This window comes from Nycticebus coucang, chromosome 4 (genome assembly GCF_027406575.1).
Source record: "Nycticebus coucang isolate mNycCou1 chromosome 4, mNycCou1.pri, whole genome shotgun sequence".
NCBI lineage: Eukaryota > Metazoa > Chordata > Mammalia > Primates > Lorisidae > Nycticebus > Nycticebus coucang.
In genome coordinates, this window is record NC_069783.1 from 135,358,868 (window position 1) to 135,380,770 (window position 21,903).

The following is a 21,903-nucleotide window of genomic DNA, read 5'->3' on the forward strand; positions in this document are numbered from 1 at the left end:
AGTTCCTTTGTGTGGGGATTCTTTTATTTTTTGTAGAGACAGAGTTTCACTTTATGGCCCTCGGGTAGAGTGCCGTGGCATCACACAGCTCACAGCAACCTCCAACTCCTGGGCTTAGGCGATTCTCTTGCCTCAGCCTCCAGAGTAGCTGGGACTACAGGCGCCCGCCACAACACCCGGCTATGTGTGGGGATTCTTAAATTTTCTCCCAACTTGTGTGTGTGTGTGTTTTAAAGACACAGATAAACTGGGTGGCGCCTGTGGCTCAGGGGGTAGGGCACCAGCCCCATATACCGAGGGTGGTGGGTTCAAACCCAGCCCCGGCCAAACAAAAATAGCTGGGCGTTGTGGCGGGCGCCTGTAGTCTCAGCTACTTGGGAGGCTGAGGCAAGAGAATCACGTAAGCCTAGAAGCTGGAGGTTGCTGTGAGCGTGTGATTTCAGAGCACTCTACTGAGGGTGACAAAGTGAGACTCTGTCTCTACAAAAAATAAAAAAGAAAAAAAAAACAGATAAACCATTTGAGATTTGAGAGGGAACTATTGATTATTTTAGAGAAATCATTTCCAAATGATGCACTAGGATCTTTGAAAATATTTTATAAACTTTTCTGATCAATATTTTGCTTTGTAGAAGATTTAATTGTAATGATGAGGACTTAAAGCTCAGAACGTGAGTTCTTTGCTTTAAGTGCTTCGCTTATATTTATAATTATTTGAGCAAATAAGCATTTGCCTCATTCTTTTTTGTAAACTCTTTTGAGTTGTGCGTGCATACTTTATCCTTTGTTTTACATTAGTGTGATAATACCTAAACTTACGTAATAATTTTGCATGCTTTTTTGTTGTTTTTAAGAAAGGCTATTTTTAATTCACATTGTTTTTTTGTTTTTTTTTTTTTGTAGAAACAGAGTCTTGCTTTATTGCCCTCGGGTAGAGTGCCGTGGCGTCACACAGCTCACAGCAACCTCCAACTCCTCGGCTTAAGCGATTCTCTTGCCTCAGCCTCCCGAGTAGCTGGGACTACAGGCGCCCGCCACAATGCCCAACTATTTTTTTTTTGGTTGCAGTTCAGCCGGGGCCGGGTTTGAACCCGCCACCCTCAGCATATGGGGCCGGCGCCTTACCGACTAAGCCACAGGCGCTGCCCCACATTGATTTTTTTTATTTCTTTTTTTCCTTTCTGCTCCCCCCCCCCCGCCACCGTGTTTTCCCTTTTTTTTTTTTTCCACATTGATTTCAAAGCATTCTAAGGCATGATGTGTGGGACGGTGGATGAAAATGAACCCATGGGGCGGCGCCTGTGGCTCAGTGAGTAGGGCGCCGGCCCCATATACTGAGGTGGCGGGTTCAAACCCAGCCCCGGCCAAACTGCAACAAAAAAATAGCCGGGCGTTGTGGCGGGCGCCTGTAGTCCCAGCTGCTTGGGAGGCTGAGGCAGGAGAATCGCGTAAGCCCAGGAGTTAGAGGTTGCTGTGAGCCGTGTGACGCCATGGCATCTACCGAGGGCGGTACAGTGAGACTCTGTCTCTACAAAAAAAAAAAAAGAAAATGAACCCATGGTCCATCACTTGTCACATAACAGCTGAATTGTTATGACACCAATCTTATTCTTTACCATTCATTGCATTAAAAAAAAAAAAAAAGAACCTTGATGGGTGACGCCTGTGGCTCAGTGAGTAGGGCGCCAGCTCCATATACCGTGGGTGGCGGGTTCAAACCCAGTCCTGGCCAAACTGCAACAAAAAAATAGCGGGGCGTTGTGAAGGGCACCTGTAGTTTCAGCTACTTGAGAAGCTGATGCAGGAGAATCACCTAAGCCCAAGAGCTGGAGGTTGCTGTGAGCTGTGATGCCACAGCACTTTACCAAGGGCAACAAAGTGAGACTCTGTCTCTAAAAATAAAAATAAATAAATAAATTTGGGGGGCTAAAGGAGACTAACTCTATGTTCTATTTTTCCTACTTTAATTGAAATTGCCCAAACTGATTACATTAAAATACAATCAAGTTGTGGAAGGATATTATGTCTACGTGAATAAAAAGTCTTAAGTCATTTTAAAAGGAAGTTAGACTAGATGACCTTGAAGGCTGTTGTGTTCCTGGATTTCTGCACACTGAACTCTTATTCCTGTTACTAAAGAAGCCCAGATGGGGAAGATGCATCTACTTGGCATTTGTAACTGCATCAGAATCTCACCAGTTGTCTATTGACTATGGCTAAATCATGGTAATTTTTTTAAAGACTTGAAATATGAATGTTTCCATTTGGGCACAAGCTCATCTCACTGCTTTTAATGGAGATAAAGTGACCATGGGCTCTCTTCCAAGCCCTTGAATATTAGATGAAATTTTTTTTAGGGTAACAGATTTTATTTAAGAAGAACAAAGAGAAAGTTTAGAGCACTTCCAAAGAGAGCTGAGTCTCTCTCATGAAGGAAGGAGAGGTGAGAGATAGACCTGGATGAAATTTTTTGCAATTAGTGCAGCAGTGGCTTTTAGTTTTGAAATCCTTGTGCCTGCATGCTTCATGTTAAGCAGCCAGGGACTTTTCAGCAGTGGTAGAGTAGATGCTTTCTGTGTGTTTCGTACAACGCCATGAAGTTTTTGTTTAGTTTTAGCAGACTTCCATTTGATCTCAATCTTTTTTTTTTTTTTTTTTTTTTTAGAGACAGTCTCTCACTTTATGGCCCTCGGTAGAGTGCCGGAGTGTCACACAACTCACAGCAACCTCCAATTCCTGGGTTTAGGTGATTCTCTTGCCTCACCATCCCGAGCAGCTGGGACCACAGGAACCCGCCAGAACGCCCAGCTATTTTTTGTTGCAGTTTGGCCAGGGCAGGGTTTGAACCCGCCACCCTAAGTATATGGGGCCAGCACCCTACCCACTGAGCCACAGGCGCAGTCCAGATCTCCATCTTTTTGATGGCTTGCCTTGGACAGAAGGTTTCACCTGATGACAACTGAGTGCAGGGGTGACTTGGCTGAGACTAGGAGACCACATTTGCTCAGTGGGGCAAAAGGCCATCAGCCAAGATTAAGGCTGTTGAGGAAGAAATAATTTAATAAAGATTTATTGGCAGCTGAATATGAGCGTCAAGCTGGGAAGATCCACTAACAAAGTTAGAGGTGTTCTGTCTGTCACAGATGACCAGTTTTATAAGAAAGTTTAAAAGAAGGGAGGAGGACTCCTCAGATGGGAGCTGTTCTCTTTTGATCGGAAATGACATTATGGAAGTTAAAATTATTGGCTACAAATCACATCATACAGGCTAAAAATGTCTGTGTGTAAGGCAATCAGTAGAACTCCATGTTTCAGCCAGTCTTAAAATAAGCCAGCGTTCCATGTAGAGTTGAGGCCGCACATGGTTGGGACATCAGCAACGTGAGGAATGTAAGATTTTCTACTTTGAGACTGTGTCACACAAGAGTCACAAAATCTCCCCTGGGCAGATTAACGTGGAAGCTGCTTCCTGTCAGCTGTGAACTGGAGTTAGCAGTGTCCTGCTCCTTAGTGACAGCTGCAGTGGGACAGGGAATGGCTATTGCTGATGGGGTATGCACCTGCCCTGAGTGAGCACAGTGAAGCCTTCAGGCAACCTCAGAAAACCACTGAGTTACATGGGTCATTACGAAAGTTTTGAGATACACAAAAATCAAGAAATGTAAAATCTGCACTGACAGAAACAAACGAAGCCCTCCCAGCCCTCCCAGCACCACCCATAAGCTGAGCAAGTTCAAACTTGCTCTGGGAATCAAAAGGGACCCTGTCGACTGTGCTTCTTGGAAGTGAAATAATGGATCATAACAGTCTATCTCAAAATTTTCATGGTGACCCACGTACTTTTTTTTTTTTTTTTGTAGAGACACTCTTGTGTCTCACTCACTTTATGGCCCTCGGTAGAGTGCTATGGCATCACACAGCTCACAGCAACCTCCAACTCCTGGGCATAAGCGATTCTCTTGCCTCAGCCTCCCGAGTAGCTGGGACTACAGGCGCCCGCCACAACGCTCGGCTCTTTTTTGGTTGCAGTTCAGCCGGGTCGAGTTTGAACCTGCCACCCTCGGTATATGGGGCTGGCGCCTTACCGACTGAGCCACAGGCGCCGCCCCATGACCCACGTACTTTTAACGCTATCTCATTTTTCAAAGAAGATGACAATGTAAGAAAAAAGTAAAAATTGTTTTCCTAATTCCTTATGTTTTTCAAAATGATTTCTCCTCTCAAATCTAAGTCCTTGAAAGTCAGCAATGTCTAGAAAGCAAACAGACCAGTGTTTCTAAATTTCATTTCTTACACCAGCTTTGGTGATATCTAGCCAGTGTAAGACAAAGAATGGTTCCTAACCGCAGAAGAGCCACATTAAATCCCACAGGGCGCTGTTTTTGCCCAGCTGCATGTTTTCCTCCCGTTTCTCACTTCTCTTTATCCCATTTTGGTTTGTGATGAGAACCCAATCTGTTTACTTCCTTTTTGTTTCTTCTTCTGGATTCTTTATTAATAGACATGTTTTTCTACATTAAATGCAGCATAGAAAAGTCCCCATGTGGCACCTAACAATTGTATTCACCAGGGTTTCTACTGTTTTTTTCTTTTTACAACTTTTCATAAGCTTCTGTGCTATGTCTAGAAGTATAATAATATAATCTTGTGCACCGCAAGGCTTCCTGTGTGTGGTTCTTTTTTGTCTTTTGATTAAATCTTTATGCTTAAGGATATGCTGGAGCTTATTGTTAATTTTTTAGAAATTTTGTGAGCTGGTTGTGAACCATAGCCATTATTGAAAATTTAATTGTAGGGCGGTGCCTGTGGCTCAAGGAGTAGGGTGCCGGCCCCATATATTGGAGGTGGCGGGTTCAAACCCAGCCTCAGCCAAAAACTGCAAAAAAAAAGAAAAATTTCATTGTAGGCTGGGTGTGGTGGTTCACTCCTGTAATCCCAGTACTCTGGGAGGCTGAGGTGGGTGGATCGCTTGAGCTCAGAAGTTTGAGACCAGCCTGAGCAAGAGTGAGACCCCACCTCTAAAAATAGCCTGGTGTTGTGGTGGGCACTTGTAGTCCCAAGTACTTGGGCGGCTGAGGCAAGAGGATCACTTGAGCCCAAGACATTGAAGTTGCTGTGAAGCCATGGCACTCTACCCAGGGTGACAGAGTGAGACAGTCTAAAAAAAAACTTGAATTGTATAATTATAAGTAAATGAATTACAGTAAAAACAAAGATAAATAAGTACTCACAATCTATCATTTCCTTATTATTTTATGTAGGAGACGCTTGTGAGAAATACTTTGGTCATAAGGGATTGGGGCAGGGATTTAACATCATTTCACATCATTGGTCTCTTGTTAAAGAGCACAAGCCAAGTAAGAGCATGTGAGGAGAACACCGACCTTACTGCACAGCAGTCTCCAGACCTGTGGTGTTACTGCTATGAGTAACCTCAGGAAGAGCTCCTGGAAAGAACTAAGACCAACAGGGCGGCACCTGTGGCTCAAGGAGTAGGGCGCCGGTCCCATATGCCAGAGGTGCTGGGTTCAAACACAGCCCCGGACAAAAAAAAAAAAAAAGAACTAAGACCAACAGACTACTGCTGACGTTGCTGCTGAGATCTCACTCCTACAAATGTTGACTGTGACTGCTAAGGCGCTTCGACACCCAAGACCGGAATGAGACCTAGCCCGAGAAAGCTGCTGCAGACAGTTTCCTGGGCCAGGTCAGAGACCTAGAGTCCCAACTCCAAAGAGGTCCCAGGTCGGTGCTGGAGATCCGGCATTTCCAGGCTCCGACAAGTGGCAACGAGGATGGGATAGTGGATGCAGACTGAAAAAGGAAATACTCGGGAGTAGCCAGAAGGAGAGGTTATAGTACAAAGTTTATAAGTTCTTTTTTTTTTTTTTTTTTTTTTTTTTTTTTTTTGTAGAGACAGAGTCTCACTTTATCGCCCTCGGTAGAGTGCCGTGGTGTCACACGGCTCACAGCAACCTCCAACTCCTGGGCTGAAGCGATTCTCTTGCCTCAGCCTCCCGAGTAGCTGGGACTACAGGCGCCCGCCACAACGCCCAGCTAGTTTTTGATTTGCAGTTCAGCCGGGGCCGGGTTTGAACCCGCCACCCTCGGTATATGGGGCCAGCGCCTTACTGACTGAGCCACAGGCGCCGCCCCAAGTTTATAAGTTCTAATTACCTTCCCCATATCTTCACCCGTTGTCAGCAGGAAGTAGTTTTGGAGACAACATGCCCCTAATCCCTTACTGGCAGTTAAAGAGTTCTGTTTGAAAGGGAAGGGGCTGGTGAAGAAACAACAGGGGAAGTGAAGTCTTGCAAGAATGGCAATTAGAAAGAAAAACAGAAAGCTAAGACTCGGGAGTAAAAGAAGCCGCTAAAGAAAGAGAGCGAGAGTAAGTGAAGCCTTCAGCAATTAAAGACAGTAAGTGAAAGAGTGGCACTGAGTGTTGGGAGCTTTGGACGGAGTGCTGGAATTTGGGGGAATGAAAGACTGTAGGAGGTTTGTTGGGAATAATAAGTTTAGTATGAGAAGTTTGAGATAGGAAATGTAAGAAGTATAAGAAATTTGGGAAGTTTGAGATAAAAGGTATAAGGAGTTTTGAGATGAGAAGTATGAGATATAAGGAAGGAATTTTGAGATGAGACGTATATGAGGTATAGGGAGTTTTGAGAAGTGTGAGGAATTTTGAAGTAAAGAAGATAACAAGTATAAGAAGGTTGTGAGAAGTTTGTAGGAATTATCATAATTCAACTAGCAAAGGAAAAATTCCGCAAGAAAAGCAGTGTCTTTGTTCGCCAGCTGCTAAAGGCAAAGTAGCAAAAGGCAGTACGTTTATTTGCCAGCTACCAAAAGCAGAAGCAGCCTGTAGTCCCATCTGCTTGGGAGGCTGAGGCAAGAGAATCGCCTAAGCCCAAGAGCTAGAGGTTGCTGTGAGCTGTGACACCACAGCACTCTACCGAGGGTGATAAAATGAGACTCTGTCTCTATAAAAAAAAAAAAAAAAAAAAGCAGGAGCAGCAAGGGGTTGTGAAAGCAGTGGAATCTTCGCTACCAATGACCGCAAGAAACGTGGGACTTGGTCGCCAACTACTGGCAGAGGTGACAAGAGACAGTCAATGCAGTAAGATTCTCGCTATCAAAGATGGCAAGGAAAGTGGGACCCTTTGTTAGTCCTTTACAATTTATATAGCAAAAGGGGACACTCTGCGTTGCTAGGAAAGCAAGACCTTTTGTTTGCCAGTTAACACAATTCACAGTAAATAAGATGCAGAGAGTATGGGAGATTTGGGATGTAAGAAGTTAGAGGGGCGGCGCCTGTGGCTCAAAGGGGTAAGGACGCTGGCCCCATATGCTGGAGGTGGTGGGTTCAAACCCAGCCCCGGCCAGAAACTGCAAAAAAAAGAAGTTTGAGATGAGAAGTAAAAGGTGTGTTGTGTGCAGGGGTTAGAGTTCCTGTGGATATGTTGGAAGTTGTAAAGAGTGTGGTAGAATGCAAGCTAAAGGCAGCAAGCAAAAGGCAGCAAAAGCAGTAAGATCTTCAGAAAGGAAAAAAAAAAGAGAGAGAGGGAAATAAGAATCGTGACAATTTCAGTTAGAACAGTTGTATGATCTGTTAATACACAAAAGGGGGGAATTGTAGGAGACACCTGTGAGAAATACCTTGGCTATAAGGGATTGGGGCAGGGATTTAACATCATTGGACATTTAACATCATTGGTCTCTCATTAAAGAGCACGAGCGCACGTGAGCATGTGACAAGACCACCATATTACTGCACAGCAGTCCCCACACCTGTGGTGTTACTTCTATAAATAACCTCAGGAAGAGCTGCTGGAAAGAAGGAAGACTGACAGACTGCTGTTGAGATTGCTGCCGAGATGCTTCTACCAATATTGACTGTGATTTCTGGGGTGGTGCCTGTGGCTCAAAGGAATAGGGCGCTGGCCCCATGTGCCAGAGGTGGTGGGTTCAAACTCAGCCCTGGCCAGAAACTGCAAAAAATATCTATATTGACTGTGACTTCTAAGGCGCTTCCACACCCGAGACCTGAATGAGACCTAACCCGAGAAAGCTAGCATAGCAGTCCATGTCCAGTCAGTTTCCTGGGCCAGGCCAGAGACCTAGTGTCCCGACTCCAAAGCCCTGGGTTGGGTGGAGACCCAGTGTCTTGGGGCTCCGCCAAGTGGCACCCCAGATTGGACCTGACAAGTGGCGACCACGAAGGGACCCAACAATTTTACTAAGTTTTATAATCTGTGCTTTTGGGGATATTGGGGTGTCTATTCTATCTGTAAGGAGGAAACACCAGGTAAGAGTGCATGCTCCACATTGTAAATCACAGCTTTATCCCTCAAGGGAGCTGGTTGTCAAATCTCTACCACTCTCAGCCCACCAGCATAATTTGGTACACACCTCACTTTGACTGTGCCTGACATCACCGGGTCGTCTTTCTTGCTTTGGAAGGTTTGTGTGACCAGTTAGTTCCTAGAAAGGCTTCTATCAAGCTATATGCTTTGTCTTTTTCACCTTGACTAACAGGACAATTTTATCTGTCAAGCTATATGCTTTGTCTTTTTCACCTTGACTAACAGGACATTTTTATCTCCAATGATTTCAACTTCAGGGGTCAATCTCCTTGTGCAGTTATTGGTCAGCTTTCTAGTTTTTGAGTCAGCCCTAACTGTTGAGCTAGCCCTTTGAGTCTCTTCATTTGCTGCCCCCAGACACCATTAAAACTTGGAGTGAGTCTGTCAGTTGTACTACAATCAAACTGGGTATTTGCTGAATTTTCCAGTAACAGAAGTCTGCCTGCTTGGCTGTACCTTTAGTTTCTAATTTGTTGCTAATGTGGTTTTTACTCACTATTGACAATTAGCTCACACTTCCATTATCATCTCTATAAATTTACTCTCTGAAGACATTTTGTCAATGCAGCCATTTATACTTGAAGGAGAATCAGTTTTATTATCTGTGAAGAAAATTGCTTTACTATTAAAATTTCCTGCAGTAGGGTGGCACCTGTGGCTCAGTGAGTGGGGCGCCGGGCCCCATATACTGAAGGTGTCGGGTTCAAACCCAGCCCCCGCTGAAGTGCAACCAAAAAATAGCCGGGTGTTGTGGCGGGCGCCTGTAGTCTCAGCTGCTCGGGAGGCTAAGGCAGGAGAATGGCGAAAGCCCAAGAGCTGGAGGTTGCTGAGAGTCCTGTGACATCATGGCACTCTACCGAGGGTGGTAAAGTGAGACTCTGTTTCTACAAAAAAAAAAAAAATTTCCTGCAGTAGCAGTCTCTTTTTGAGCCTTTTCCTTTAAGAATCTTCCAATCTAGCCGGGCGTTGTGGCGGGCGCCTGTGGTCCCAGCTACTTGGGAGGCTGAGGCAAGAGAATCGCTTAAGCCCAGGAGTTGGAGGTTGCTGTGAGCTGTGTGAGGCCATGGCACTCTACCGAGGGCCAGAAAGTGAGACTCTGTCTCTACAAAAAAAATTAAAAAAAAAAAAAAAGAATCTTCCAATCTTGGGCGGCGCCTGTGGTTCAAGGAGTAGGGCACCGGTCCCATATGCCAGAGGTGGCGGATTCAAACCCAGCCCCGGCCAAAAACCACACACACACACACACAAAAAAAGAATCTTCCAATCTTAAATTATTATGTTTGTTACAATCTTGGCTCTCTTTCCTTCAGGCAGCTTACAACTCGAAAGTTGGAAACCAATGATATCAGGGTTCTCTCAACAGTCTGAAGAGTACTGTGACTAAAAGTGTAAACCAACATCAGAACCTTTCCAGAATTGGGAGAGGCGATTTGAGAATAGATTGCAATCCACAGGACAGGAAAAAAATGAGGGGGGGAAAAAATCAGGATGGAGTACAGAGATGGCAAGTTTCTATGGCTTCCCGGTTTTGCCTGAAATTGGCCTTTAAAAATCTTCTATTTTTATTTATTTACTTACTTTTTAGAACAGAGGTCTCTGTCACCCTGGGTAGAGTACCGTGTTGTCACAGCTCACAGCAACCTCAAACTCCTGGGCTTAAGTAATCCTCCTGCCTCAGCCTCCAAAGCAGCTGGGATTGCAGGCACTTGCCACAACACCCAGCTCATTTTTCTATTTTTAGTAGAGATTGGGTCTCGCTTTTACTCAGGCTGGTCTCAAATTCACAAGCCGAATCGATCCATCTGCCTCAGCTTCCCAGAGTGTTTTTTTTAAGCCTATGATCCCAACAGTTCAGTTTTATATTTAGGTGGCAGTGAAAAATAGCCTGAGTCATGGGGCATAAGCTAACAACTTTCTAGTCTTTTGAAGCTTCTTTATCAAAGAACTTCATTTCTGGAGGACTTGGTGGTTAAGATGAACCCCCTCCCTACAAAAATCGGTTGACAGCAGTCCTCACCTGGGGTGACGGGCCACGGCCGGAGCTGAGAATGCCCGGGGGCCTGAGCTTTGAACACTTCCCTTCAAAGTGGCTCTTCACACCCAGTGGCAGCAGAGCCATGTGAGTGTGCCCGAGAGGAGGGGGCTCTGGGCATTTCCGTGGACACTTCTTGTTGCCTGTGGAGGCGGTGGCCTGTGGTGCTGGGAAGTGTTCCCCTGAGGGAGCCTGGAGAAGGCGGGGGAAACCTGGATGACGTTCTCAAATACAACCCCAAGTTTCCGGGCACAGGAGCAGGAGCCGCGGTGGATGGGTTGTGCCTGGTGATGCCGCGCACTCCAGAAGCCGCCGCGCGCCACTATCCACCCTGGGTTTGTGGTGACGACCCTCCAACACGCTGGAAGGTCGCACGGCTAGCACACGGGCTGCCTTCCTGGCAAAGGTTCTTCTAAACTGATTTAATCTCTGAATTAACTGAAAGGGAGGACAGAGACCAAGTGAGATGAAACACTCCTGACTGGAGCACAGGGCCGGCGGCCGCATTGTACGGATGAGCGCGGGGCGGGCGGCGGCGTGCTGAGGAGGGAGGAGCGCGGGGCGGCGCGGCTGCGTGCTGAGGAGGGAGGAGCGCGGGGCGGTGCGGCTGCGTGCTGAGGAGGGAGGAGCGCGGGGCGGGGCGGCTGCGTGCTGAGGAGGGAGGAGCGCGGAGCGGGGCGGGGCGGCTGCGTGCTGAGGAGGGAGGAGCGCGGGGCGGGGCGGCTGCGTGCTGAGGAGGGAGGAGCGCGGGGCGGGGCGGCTGCGTGCTGAGGAGGGAGGAGCGCGGAGCGGGGCGGGGCGGCTGCGTGCTGAGGAGGGAGGAGCGCGGGGCGGGGCGGCTGCGTGCTGAGGAGGGAGGAGCGCGGGGCGGTGCGGCTGCGTGCTGAGGAGGGAGGAGCGCGGGGCGGGGCGGCTGCGTGCTGAGGAGGGAGGAGCGCGGAGCGGCGCGGCTGCGTGCTGAGGAGGGAGGAGCGCGGGGCGGCGCGGCTGCGTGCTGAGGAGGTAGGAGCGCGGGGCGGGGCGGGGCGGGGCTGGGTGGCTGCGTGCTGAGGAGGGAGGACCGCGGGGCGGGGCGGGGCGGGGTGGCTGCGTGCTGAGGAGGGAGGAGCGCGAGGCGGGGCGGCTGCGTGCTGAGGAGGGAGGAGCGCGGGGCGGTGCGGCTGCGTGCTGAGGAGGGAGGAGCGCGAGGCGGGCGCGGCTGCGTGCTGAGGAGGGAGGAGCGCGGGGCGGTGCGGGGCGGGTGGCTGCGTGCTGAGGAGAGAGGAGCGCGGGGCGGCGCGGCTGCGTGCTGAGGAGGGAGGAGCGCGAGGCGGGGCGGCTGTGTGCTGAGAAGGAAGGAGCGCAGGGCTGGCCGCTCCGCGTCCGGGCGCGGGAGCGCAAGGGCTGGCGGCTCCGCGCCGGGGACGGAGTCCTGGTGTCACAGGGCTTGGGGTAGGGGGTTGCACAGGCGAACCCTAGAGAAGATAAAGGGGAAGCGCGAGGCTGGGGTGACACCCGTAGGTAGATGTGGTTGAGGTTGGGCTGAACGAGGGTACTAATTTACTTTTACCTGATGTGTGCACACTTTGAGTGCCGTCTATCCTCCCAGACACTGACTTGGAGCATGGGGAAGTCATAAGGATGGATGCCTGTCCACGTACCAGCACAAGACTCCAAAGTGTTCGTAGACCAGTGTTCTCCTGGTCACTGCTGCCATCACTTGGGTAATTTCCATGTTGGTTGCTTCCACTAGGTGGTTAAGATGGGCTAAATAATTTCCGTCCTTTATTTTTTTCCTTTATTATCAGTGTGGCAAAATGTTAGGGCATTTTCAGCAAAGAAATATTTTTGGCTGAGCTGTGCCGTGCCGTGTTTATTCATGTGTCTTTAGGAGCTCAAGTAACGTCCTTTCATTTGGTTCAGGGTTTTTACATTTTTCTTGTCTCTGTTGACCTAGTCGCCATCACTGGTTGCCTAATATTAACAGGATATTTAATTGTCACAAGCAAATGTTGAGTAGGTAAAATTATTCTTGAGTCCAAGTTCTGTTGGCCTTGCCAAGGGAGCCGCAGAGCTTTTTAAGCCAAGTATTACAGGCTACAAACATCCTGGTTGGTATGCCTTAAGTGACAGATTTTTACAAAATGTTTAAAATCCAGCTGGTTTTTGGAGTCTTTTCTTTGTCTGTTTTTTGGTTGATGGTGGGTGACGGATGTTTTGTTATAGCAATACGAATGGACTAACAAAAGGTTCCTGGGGTGATGCTATCACACGCCCAGGAGCTCCCAAGAGCACCAGAAGCTGGAGCCTTGAGTGGAGTGTGGCCCTGCTAACACATGGATTTCTGGCCTCTGGGAGTATGAAAGAATAAATTTGTACTGTTTGATACCACCAAATTCGTGGCCATTTGTTGCACCAGCCCTAGGAAAGATATACATAGGAGCGGTAAAAATGAACAGCTCCAAAGATAATAATGCCAGCACATGCGGGCTGGCTCACGCCTGGACTCCCAGCACTTTGGGGGCTGAGGCAGGTGGACTGCTTGAGCTCAGGACTTCCGCATAAGCCTTTGAAAGAGCAAGACCCCATCTCTAGACCTAGCTGGGCATTGTGGCGGGCACCTATAGTCTCAGCTATTCAGGAGGCTGAGGCAAGAGTATCTCTTTAGCCCAAGTGTTTGAGGTTGCTGTGAGCTATGACACCATCGCACTCTACTGAGGGCGACACAGTGAGACTATGTCTCAAAATAATAATAATAAAGGGCGGCGCCTGTGGCTCAGTGAGCAGGGCGCCGGCCCCATATACCGAGGGTGGCGGGTTCAAACCCAGCCCCGGCCAAACTGCAACAACAACAACAAAAAATAGCCGGGCGTTGTGGCGGGCGCCTGTAGTCCTAGCTACTCAGGAGGCTGAGGCAGGAGAATCGCCTAAGCACAGGAGTTGGAGGTTGATGTGAGCTGTGTGACGCCACGGCACTCTACCGAGGGCAATAAAGTGAAACTCTGTCTCTACAAAAAAAAAAATAATAATAATAATAAAGATAGGTCCAGGACAGAGGCTCACCCCAGTAATCCCAGAACTCTGGGAGGCCAAGGTGGGTGGATTGCTTGACCCCAGGCGTTCTAGACCAGCCTGAACAGGAGTGGGACCCCATCTCTGCTAAAAATAGAAAAATCAGCTAGGCATTTTGGCTGGTGCCTGTTGTCCCAGGTACATGGAAGCCTGAGGTAGGAGGATGGCTTGAGCCCAGGAGTTTGAGGTTACTGTAAAGTATGACATCATGGCACTCTACCCAGGGTGATAAGAGTCTGTCTCAAAAATAATAATAATTATAAAGACCGAAGTAGATGCAAGTGTGTTCCTTATTGGAGAAAAAGACGTTCTACGTTAAAAAAAAAAAAAAGGCATTCTAAGTATAGGAATTTTATGAAGGAAATGGGAACTCTTACTCCCTTTATTTTCATTGGGATGTTAAATGACAGGGGTCTACTATAATTAATGGTGATTTTTGCTTCTAAAAATTAAATATAATTCATGTGGAAAAGCAGGTTATTTATGCTGCCGACTACTGAAAAGTAACAGAAAGTAAAGTCATTTCGGGTGCATCTGGCACACTCAGACACAGGGCCCTGTGGAAAGACCTGTGACTTGGGAAGAGACTTAAAGGACACGGGTCAGGATTTCATTTAGATCCCAGTTCTATTTTCTTAACTTTTTTTTTTTTTTTTTTGGCCGGGGCTGGGTTTGAACCCGCCACCTCCAGCATATGGGACCAGCGCCCTACCCCTTGAGCCACAGGCGCCACCCCCAGTTCTATTTTCTTAAAAAACACACATACCGGGGCCTTAACAGAAAGGCATAGGAAAGAAGCATAGACAGCAGTGCCCCACCGTGTGGTGACATTATGAGTAATTATTGTGCTTTTTATGCTTTTATTATTTCTGATTTGCTATCACATTTATTTAAGACTTTTATGATTGGAAAAATTAATTTAATTATTTAAAAAGATTGAAACTCAACGTAAGTTCTGTTTTTCATTTCTATTTTAACTTCAAGCACCTTCTTATTGTTCATGACCATGTGTATCTAGAGTGTACAAACACACACACAAATTGTGCTGTAGAGCAACTCCACAGCCTGAAAGGAAATGAAAAATTTATCCTTACTGAACCACATTTTCAGAAAAGAGTGGGAGATAAGAGGGGAAAAAATGTTTTGTTTTGTTTTGTTTTTGTAGAGACAGTCTCACTTTATCGCCCCTTGGTAGAGTATCCTGGCGTCACAGCTCACAGCAACCTCCAGTTCCTGGGCTTAGGTGATTCTCTTGCCTCAGCCTCCCCAGTAGCTGGGACTACAGGCGGGGAAAAAATGTTTTAAGAAAAGGAATTAATTAAAATAATGATTGCCTGTGAAGGGAGAAGGATTTATGATAAAAGTCTCTTTTTTCCTGCTACCCTCTAGATTTTCCTCTAGATTTCCAGTGAAATAATTTTTGTTTCTGCTTTACAGAAACATAGTTTTAGATATGTAAATTTCAAACCAGGTGTCATATCGTTACAGCTTAATATATTTAAGAAACAATCTCAATTACCATTTTGCCCTGTGTCAGCACAGACTGTTTCCAACAAGATACGTGGACAACACACATGTTTGCAAAGTGCAGGTGAGGTCGTCCCGTCCATACCGTCCTGCCACTCACCTTGTTTGTCCCCACGGTCACTAGGGAGGGTGGTGACTTCTTCCTGACTGTCGCCTGGCTCCCCTCACCTCCCAGTCCTCCGTGAGAGCTTTCCATAGGCCGGGCGTGTCCAGGAGCTTTGTGGACACTTTTCATTTCACCCCAGCCCCGGGCGCCTTCTTGCACATCCCAGCGTTGGGATCGCGGCAGAGCAAGAAGCAGGGTCAGAGTGAATCCCTCAACGCAGCTGCCTTTGGAGGGGAGGAGGCTCGTGGGCCACCGAGGAATGGCTGCCAGGACGCCTGAAGATTTCCCCTGAGCAGTGAGAACTGAGGAAGGGAGGCGCTGCGAGTGGGCGAGGGAAAGGCGGGGGCTTCCCGGCGGGGCCGGCAGGGGGTGGTGCAGCCCCACGCTGTGCTCCCGGCCGCCAGCCCAGGTGGGGCGGGGGGGGGGGGGGTGCTGGGCGCAACCTCTGGGTAAGCGGGGCGCTCAGCTTCCAAGGAAAGTCTTGTTTGTCCCACGCCCACAATACTAGCGAGCATTACACCAGAGGTAACTTGCGCCGTATCTCACTTTCACCACGCTGCTCCAATTTCCATGACCATGTGACAGATCAGGACACGGACACTCCGTGAGATTGAATAATTTGCCCAGGGCCCTGGCTATGAAAGATCAGGATTCGGACCCAAGCACCCAGGTGGCTGTGGACTGAATCGTGTGCCCCAAAATTGTCCCGCCGAAGCCTTGGTCCCTCATGTGACAGCTGTCGGTATTGGAGGTGGGGTCTGTGGGTGGGAATTGGGTTTGGATGAAGTCAATGAAAGTGGGGCAATCTCTTCAGCCCTCGAGCCCACCCTGGAAAAGACTGTGTGGCTTTGGGTGCTTTCTGACAAGAGCCTGACACAGACGTGACGTCGCCTGGACAGCACCCATCTGTTCTCAGGATTGGTTTGGGGACATCGTGCTTCCCTCAGCTCTGCAGCCACCCAAGGCCCTGTCATGGCACCTAATTACACCGGGGGGAGCTCGGGTTCCACAGCCAGGCCAGGCCAGAGTCTGAGCTCACACATCCGGATTCCCCAAAACCAGGGACCCTCAGAGCAAACATAGCCACATCTTCCGGACAAGTAGCATTTGAAATTCTGTGTGTGCCCTTTGTACTTTTATCCCATCAGCTGATAAAAAGAGACAATTGTTGTCAACTCTGAGAAAAAGATAAGGCAGGTGTCAAATTCTAATTAGGTGAACTTCTTTCTCTTCTGTTGTACTGAACTTTGTCTCTGAATCTTCTGTATGCAGAGATTTACGATCTGTGGTGGTTGATTGTCAAAGTTCTACTCATGACATAAACAATGTTCCCTTCTCCCCATTTCCAGTGTTGCCACCCACAAGGAACATTGGGTTCTCCGCTGACAGCCGTACCTGTTGCCAGGACGTTCATCAGCAGGCCTGCCCACAGCAAACTTGCACAACTTACAGGAAAATTACTTTGATGTTCTTTTTTTATTTGTTTATCTCCAAGACAGACCAGGGAAACCCTTGTAACTTTCCTCCTAAGTAAGGCAAAGGGAAATTTTAAGCATATTTCTCCATGGCTTTGTCAACTCCTGTCTCACTTAAAAGGGCCAGAAATCCTGTATTTTTGCTAGACACATCTTAACTTCTTCTTCTTTTTTTTTTTTTTTGTAGAGACAGAGTCTCACTTTATCGCCCTTGGTAGAGTGCCGTGGCGTCACACAGCTCACAGCAACCTCCAACTCCTAGGCTTAGGCGATTCTCTTGCCTCAGCCTCCCAAGTAGCTGGGATTATAGGCACCCGCCACAACACCCGGCTATTTTTTTTTTGTTGCAGTTTGGCCGCGGCCGGGTTTGAACCCACCATCCTCGGCATGTGGGGCCGGCGCCCTACCCGCTGAGCCACAGGCACCGCCCATCTTAACTTCTTATAGGCCTTGAATGTGTGATGGACACAGGATCCTTCTGTCACCCCCCAGCTCCCCAAGCTCAGCAGATAATGCAGGTAACCCCTCCCCCAGCCCACCCAGTGCTGTTCCCCTTTGTCATAAAACCCCCGATACTTAGGCAGGAATATAACTGCCCAGACACAAAGACCCTGTTTCCAGAGTCCCTTGCTCATTTTCCTGATCCCTCTTAAAATTCTCAGAATGATGGAAAAACACACTGGACTGGGGATAATATGACGATATGAAATTTTATTGAAGCCTTGCCCTTTAACCAGGACACTGCAAAGGGCAAACTGTGTCACAGCAGCAGTGCCCTGTGTTTGATCTTCAAACTGTGCTGTCACAGGATGCCTGGGGGAAGAAGCTGCTCATGGCCGTGGAGCTCCTGGAGAGCGTCATCCATCAGGACTGTTCTTTCCTTCAAGGGGAGGAGGGAGGTGCCGAGCTAGATTTTGGAACAGGATACTCATCTTCTGTTACTGATGACATAGCGGCTAGGAGCATCCTCTCCAATGGTGAAAGTTGGAACTAATAAGACAAACACATTTATGCATGCCTGACATGTAAAATCACATAGCTATTATTGATACAACAAAATATTGTAAGTGCATTGGTACGGAGAGAAGAATTTTCAACCACTGCTGTATTTTCTTGGTTTCATTAATTTATAACCAACCTCTGCTTTTCCTCATGAGCATGAGAGGTAATCAATGACATTTAAAATATTTTATTTCTTTAAAAGAAAATGAAGAATTCTATTTGTAACCTTGTTGGTTTAGCCAATCCTTTGGGGAGTTGGATAAAATACTTTTAAAGACAGCATTTGTTTCAAGGTCACAGAGTCCTAAGGGAGGCAGAATGGAGACCCAGGATGGTAGAGAAGCAAGGATCCTAGGAAGACACCTGACCCTACTCTGTCCCTCAAGGCACTTGGCATTTCCAGAAGTAGCAGGAAGACGCTGAGCACAGCCTGTGACAGACTCCCAGGTCTGGGCAATACATGTTCAAATTCAAGAGCTGCCAGAGAGAAGGGGACCTGGCAAGTGGCCAGGCTTTAGGATAGAAGGCCAAGGCCTCCCCTGGGAGTGGGCTGAGGCAGCGGGAGCTGGTCTACTTCTCATCCTCTGGTAGAGTGAGGTGCTGTGTGGACGCTGTGCCTCCCGTCCACAGCACGCCACGTTTTCAGGAGACAATATCACCCGGAACCTCACGCTGTCTCTATAGTTCTCATAAACAGTGTTTTCTGTTGACTCAAAAATGACAAAGCCCCTGCCCAGACGAATCCAGAGGGGAAGCAGAGGCAAGATTCTACTGAAAAATAAAAAGACTGACAATAGAAGGATCCCCTGAGGACATCTTGGGTAGTTATTAGACACTGACTTTCACATAAGTATGATTAACATTGTCAGATTACAAGCTAAGATGGTAACTTTTGGCATTAAATGGACATACAGAACTGAAAATATAACAGTAAAATTAAGGATTAATAAGTTTAACATCACACTGAGTACAGCTGAAGAGAAAATTTATGAACCAGAAGATGGATCAGAGATGAGATTTAGGCTGAAGCAGAGAGGAACAAAAGCACCGAAAACACAGAAAAGGGCCAGAGACACATGAGGAAAGTAGCACAAGGACAGGGAAGAGGTAACGTTTCATGAGATATTAGCTCAACATGCTCCCAATGATGAAAGACACTAATCTACAGTCTCAAGAATCACTGTGAACCCCAAGTAAGAGAAACAGAAACAACTACACAAAATATTTCAAAACCCATGTTATGTGGAATTAAAAGAATTTTAAAATAAGTTTTGCCTCATTCATTTGATAGGAAACATGTAACTGTCATCAGCATTTCCAAGAAATTACAATGCCTTTCACAGAGATCACAAGTTTTACTTCTTGAATTAATTAGCAATTTTCTTAGGATGGGGAACATTTTCAGTTCATCAATAATGATTCGGTTTTTTAGTAAAAGGAAGACATTGGAAACAGCCAGGATGATGGTGACAGAACTCACACACACAATTTCCCATTTCCTACTTGTTTCCCTTTATTTCCCTGAGCCCGCCCTCCAACACCAAGATCAAACACTTACACAGGATCCCAACATGTCCCCCAGTTTTTTCATATTCTGTAAGAAAGAGGCAAAAGCAGTTACATGACAAATAATTATTAGGACCTTTTGCTCAAGTTCAAATCTATTTGTAAATGTCTGAAGAATACTATCAGGCATTTTGAAGAAGACATCTCCAAAATTGCTATAAGGTCTGACTGACTATGGAAGCTTGTGCTTGTTGTGATGTGAGCAGGGCAGTCCCGTAGAGGAGGAGGCAGTCAGGGGTTACGTGAGATGAGCAATAGGAAAAAGTCCAGATATGAACTTGAGTGAGAAACCAGCAGGGGCCCAGGGACGTAGAGCTGCATCCCTGCCCTTGTGTGCAGACTGTGCAGTGCAGGCTGCAGGAGCCAGGCCAGCTGCAAGGGCTGTGTGCCTGGTGGCTCTCCCTGAGCAGAGGCCGAGCTTCCAGGGACAACCCAAGGCTCTTCAGGAACAGGCAAGGCAGCCAGCAATGGACCATGAGGCCTCATCTATAGATCAAAGTCTGTATTAAAGGCAATTGCTATGTAGAAATATAGACCTGTCTCTGAGCTGGCTTGCTTGGTTAAAAACAAACTGCAGAAAGTAATCAGCTGAGATAAAGTTCTCTGAAAGGAACTTATTATGTGTAATGTTTTATGAGAAATTTTCAAAATCATAGGGGATGTATTCTCCTAGTCTACAATGTGGGCCATTAGTAGTGACTATGGGATTGTTTTTTGATGGACCCTCTGAAAAATAATGACATGATAGTAATTTAAGAAAAACAAAATGCTCTTGTGGTTTCTGGATTCTAGTTAATTAACTTCTATTTGAATCCGAGATTGGTACATTTACAAATGTAATTGTATGACTCATGTTATCTTCTTACATGCACAAGAGAAGTTGCTGAACAAGTTGTGTGTGGGGAGGGATGTTGCTCACTTAGACCTAAGAGGGAGCTGAGCTCCTGTTGTTCCCTTTCCTGGCCTAAAGGGGGCAGTGTTCTGGTGAGTCTCCCCCGTGGGAGGGACTGTCCACAGCATCCCTACTCACACCAGGCACATGATTCTTCCTCTACCTACCATAGAGTTTCAGTTTGTACCTTGGAGAAAATACTCTTAATTGTTCTTTATGTTCCTGAAAATATTACTTTAAAAAACGTCACATACATTCTCCCTAAATCATCTATTTATAGGAAACAGTAATAATCCATAATTTAGATTGAAAGACGAAAGAGAGAAAATGCAATTACGTCCATGTTGAGGCAATCAAAGAGTCCATAATCGGATTTTGGCACCTGTGAAAGAGAAACAGTTAATGGAGACACTTCCAGCGATGATAATAAATTAAAACTTTAGACTCTGAGTTCCTTGAAGGGTAGGTCTCTGTGTGTCCTGGCACAGAATATGATTGTCTATCTCTACAGATATTCAAGAAAATCCTGTTTACAGAATGAATGAACTTGCACGCCATCCTCAGTCACTGATCCTGTCTAATGCCAGGACGTGTGATCTTCAATAGTCCTCAGTGATAATCACTCTGCCCGTTGTGCCATCTGAGCCCCAGTCCTGCACCACCTGCCACTCGGGTTCTGACTGTTTGCAAGTCTAGGTCCCCCAACACGACAGCTCCCTGAGAGCCATCTTGGCCATCTGAGGCGCTGCCCCCTGGAATAAGGACCTGGGCTGTTCAGAGAAATACTGATGCCTGGATCACACTCCAGACCCATGAAATCCAATTTTGGTGGGTGGGACCCAGACAGGCAAATTTTTGCCTTTGATCCCAAAGGGAAGCCCACCTAGAGAAGCACGGCTGTGGCTAGCACAGCGCCCACCCCCCATCTTGATCGAAATCCCTTATTTTTCTAAAAAGCAGAATCTCTTCAATAGGGTGAAGAGCAGCTTTCAGAGCCAAACCAACTCTAGTTATGAAGTTTGTGGCTTTGGCTCTCATGCTTTTTGTTTTGTCCCTGAGAATTTCCTATAACTGGAGCTCACAGTGTGTGGACCCAAGCTAATCTAAAGAAAGAGACATCAGAGGTTACTCACTGGTGTGCACTGGGCTGTGATGAAAAGGAAAGCGAGCAGAAGCACCACCTTCATCTTTCCCTGCTCAACCTACAAGCAGAACAATGTATTGTTTGCAAACTTAGCACATGTGAAGCTGTTTCCTGTCCTGCAGCCTGGCACTGGCTCAGGGGAGCTGTGAAGGCTCAGGGCTGAAGGTGGGGCTATTGGAAGCAAAGGATATGTAGACTGTAGACTTGGAGACTGGGGGAGATTTCACAGCTGGGACACAGATGATGATTCACATGCCTTAAGGCTAGTATGTGGCCCTAACCAGGATTTAATTCATTCAAGTACATTGTGAAGCATTTAATGCTTACCAGGAAGCCTTCCCGTTGAGTTTAAGAGAACATGGTTCATCTTGCTCAACTTCCTCTTGAACACCAATGATTCTGAGATTTTGTATTTTGAGGCAACTTTCTAAATCTCATGGGCAACCCTGGTGGCTTCTCCTTCTGTTGTGTTTCTCCTCTTTGTATTTTTGCTCAGCTGATATTTAAGCCTGCTGATTCTTTCCTCTCCTTGAATGAGTCTACTGTTGATCACCTCAAATGCATTTTTCACTTTAGCAGATATATTTCTCAGTTTTATGATTTGTTTGATTTTTTGTTATTATTTCAATCTCTTTGTTGTCTTACTCTGATAAATTTCTGAATTGTTTTCTATGTTAACTTGGAAATCACTGAGGTTCCTTAAAACTATCATATTGGGGTGAGCCTAGTGGCTCACAATTGT

The 21,903-nt window shown here is 46.9% G+C and overlaps 1 long non-coding RNA gene across 1 annotated transcript; it reads right to left on the bottom strand.

Annotated features, from left to right (window-relative positions):
* Nucleotides 1–17,410: 17,410 nt before the first annotated feature.
* LOC128584895 (uncharacterized) lies at nucleotides 17,411–21,210 on the bottom strand. The gene is made up of 4 exons (XR_008379760.1): nucleotides 21,151–21,210; nucleotides 20,355–20,399; nucleotides 19,118–19,153; nucleotides 17,411–17,547 (listed from the first exon to the last, which is right to left on the bottom strand). It is a non-coding gene; the product is annotated as an uncharacterized LOC128584895 (long non-coding RNA).
* Nucleotides 21,211–21,903: the final 693 nt, after the last annotated feature.